General features: G+C 42.7%; 1 long non-coding RNA gene across 1 annotated transcript in view; it reads left to right on the top strand.

Moving 5' to 3' along the window:
* LOC119413722 overlaps window positions 1-1,178 on the top strand; it is a 2,190-nt gene extending 1,012 nt beyond the window's left edge. Inside the window, exons 2-3 of the long non-coding RNA XR_005186968.1 lie at window positions 226-399; window positions 1,045-1,178. This is a non-coding gene — a long non-coding RNA (uncharacterized LOC119413722). The remainder of the gene's footprint in view (window positions 1-225; window positions 400-1,044) is intronic.
* The last annotated feature ends 2,330 nt before the right edge of the window (window positions 1,179-3,508 follow it).

The following is a 3,508-nucleotide window of genomic DNA, read 5'->3' as shown; positions in this document are numbered from 1 at the left end:
TTTTACAGACACTGAGCTAAAATGTGGTGTGGTAGTAGCTGAGAGTCATTCACAACATTTTTCAAGAGCTAAGTAATCATGTCAGATTGTTCAAGATATCACAATATCTCAGGAGATTGAACAAAGTTTTTTTTTTCAAAGTTTGATCAAAACATCTTTCAGAGTTCAGAGTTTTTAAAAGTTTTGTTTTGTTTTCTAAACTTACATGTTTTATTCTTTATTTAGATTGATCAGCTGCAGTTTGTCAGAGATCAGCTGTTCTTCTCAGAGCTCAGCTCTGAAGTCCAACCCCTCCCATCTGACAGAACTGGACCTGAGTCACAACAACCTGCAGGATCCAGATGTTCAGCAGCTTTTGGATCTTGTGCAGAGTCCAGACTACAGACTGCAGACTCTGAGGTCAGTAGAAGGTTGGAGTCGTTCCTGCTGCTTTCAGCAGAATTGGACTAAAGCCGGTTGTTGTCAAAGCAAAGATCCAGTGTTTCCAGTAAACCTGCAGCTTCCCAGTAACTGTATTTCTGAATGAATGTATGAGAGGAGAACAGGGACTGGTTTCAGGATCAAACAGAAAGACAAGAAAAGAAGGAAAGAGCGAGCGTTACTTGAAGGAATGCAGATCACTCACCAAAATAACATGTCATGTGATCATGTGATGTCTCAGCTGATCTGTTAGTGCTTGGAGGATGTTGTGAATGACTGTCAGCTACTACCACACCACATTTTACATCAGGATCTGTCAAATTCACTGAGTTACAGATATTTATATCTAGGCTCAATTTGATTAGCTGTGGCAGCCATCTTGAATTGTGTTGACTCCAAAAATTAATCAGTTGAAGGTGAACATTTCAGATTTATTTACTGCAAGTTTAAATAAAGTCCATCCAGTGGTTTATGAAATATTTTGCTAACAGACAAGCAGGGTTGACTCCCAACAGTTACTAAGTTTTACCCAAAGATGTTGCACAATGTGTTGTGATTGAAGTTTGTGTTGGTCTCTCTGAAAGACTCATTTATCTCTTCTGCTGCTTCTTCTTCTCTCTACAGATGGAGGTGGTGACGTTTGTTGTGGAGAGCTGAACATGATGGTGTGTTTGTGGGAGAAGATGAGCTGTGTCCTGATGATCCACAGAGGTTGAAGCAGCAGCAGCTTGTATACAGACACTCTGACTGGACTGTTTGTAGGAGGTGGAGAGGAGAGCTTCATCCAGCAGTGACTGACAGAGGAATCAGAAGAAGTGGAGGTGACTCTCAGGGCTGCAGTGGGAACTGATCTGAGAACAGCTCTACTGTCTCATATAGAACTGGGCTGTGGAAAAAAGCAGCTGGGATTTAGTCCAGCAGATACTTTGAAATGTCCATTTTACAGAACATCATGTTTGACTTTGTGTCAGATGTTCCTGTTGATGGTCAGTGGGATTTTTATTTTTCTAAATGGTAAATGGACTGTACTTATACATCGCCTTTCTATCTTATTTCAAGATATTCAAAGCTCTTTACACTACAATCTGTGTCCTCACTTACCCATTCATACAGCACTCTACTAGATCTCTACAAAGCTAATTGAACAAATCATTCTAGAGGGGCGCTGGTGAGCAGGGTATGGATTAGGACGTGTTTTCAGAGCTCCTGCAAAATCCCGACAATTACATTAAAAAACAGCATTAATCAAATTGAAACCAGGCTAAAAACTGAGGAGGATAACTCAAGGACGTAAACAACTGGACATCTTGCACAAAATCAACTGGAATGGCCAACAAACTCCAAAAGTATAAGTACGGAGGCGATGCTAATGCTACCAGGCCAGCTAGGAGACATCGTACAACAGGCGACATGGATTCACCTTCGCCCACTAAAACCGAAGCCTCAAACGTGAGTAAGGAAGAGATGAAAGCAGACATTTTATCCTTACTGAGAGAATAAATCACAAAAGCAATCAGAGACGAAATCAAAGCTGCACTAGCAGAAGATTTCCATGCTCTCAGATCTGAGCTGCAAGGGCTCTGCTCTGAAATTGCTAACAATGCTAATGCTATCCAAGCTGAAGTTGATACCATAAAAGCGGACATTTCAGACGTAAAGGACGGTCTATCATCGTGGTCAGACGAGGTTGCCTCACTACAGTCGACAGTAACAAGCCTACAAAAACAAATGTCAACGCTCAAAGATAAATGCGAGGACATGGAGGGGAGAATGAGAAGGTCCAATATCTGCATCGCAGGCATTGAAGAGCGCCCCGGCTACAGCTCACCACTAGCAGTTGCAAAAATCATCAGAGCTGTCCTACAGATGGACCAAGACATAAAGGTGGACCGCTCACACCACACACTCACCGCGAGAAGACCGGGGGACCGGGAGACACCACGAGCCATCATCGCTAAACTACATAATGACGGCAACATGGCGAAGATCCTGAGGAGGGCCCGTGACAGAGGCCCGCTGACTTACAACGGCCACCGCGTCTCCTTCTTCCCCAACTACACAGCCAGCATGGCCAAAGCAAGAGCCACATTCAAGGAGGTACGAAAGGTGCTACAGAGCTGCAAGGGGGTCCGCTATGGCCTCCTTTACCCAGCCAGACTGCGAATCACATATCAGAACGAAAAAAAAGAGTTTCTCGACCCCAAAAAGGCCATGGAATATGTCCAGAAGACTATTGCTCCATCAGAGATGGACAAATAAAGGTACTGACTGTTAACATTAAGACAATAGACATTATCTTCACTGTTACAGTTTATTATCACACAGCTATTTTTGTAAGTTTTATATAAAAATAAACAACAGAAGTGTCGTCACTGATATGGTGCACTATCACACAGCTCCCTTTGTAATTTTTGTGTGATGATGATTGTAAGTTTAGGTGAAGATAAACCTATAACCTGGAACAATATAATCAAATTATATGCTGTTATATTTAGATTTTTTACTTTTCATTTAATTGCAGGAGCCTGAACAGGCCTTATTATTTTTTGTTTTTGTTTTTGCTGCACATATCTTAGCGCACTTGTTGCACAGAGAACTCCACCTTGGCTGTGCACTTCAGCTGCTTATCTTAGCAGCTAGGGACCATGTCCGAGTACTTAACCATAGTACTCACACGTTCTGCGTTCCCTTTATTTTTTTTTTTTACCCCTCTCTGTTTGGTTTTGTTTATATTATGCAATTATATGGGGGCCGAGATGGTGTAGAGGCAGGGCAGCCGGCTTGGGACCCAAAAGTCCCAGGTTCGATCCCCAGTCACTGCATATCACGTGGTGTCTCTGGGCAGCACACCTCATCCCCAAAATGCCCCCCAGGTGCTTTCAATAGCTGCCCACTGCACCACCCGGTGGTGGATGGGTTAAATGCAGAGACTAATTTCGCCATCGTATGGAAACATACAGTGCTGACATTGTGATGACATTATTATTATTATACTCTTTAAGCTCCACACAGATAATCTCGCTTTAACCACAAAGGATCTACTGCCATTCATGATATATTCTGAGATGTTAAAGCATACCTCACATGG

Source organism: Nematolebias whitei, chromosome 1 (genome assembly GCF_014905685.2).
Source record: "Nematolebias whitei isolate Nwh7 chromosome 1, NemWhi1, whole genome shotgun sequence".
In the NCBI taxonomy this organism is placed as follows: Eukaryota; Metazoa; Chordata; class Actinopteri; order Cyprinodontiformes; family Rivulidae; genus Nematolebias; species Nematolebias whitei.
This window is presented reverse-complemented; position numbering and strand designations above follow the sequence as displayed.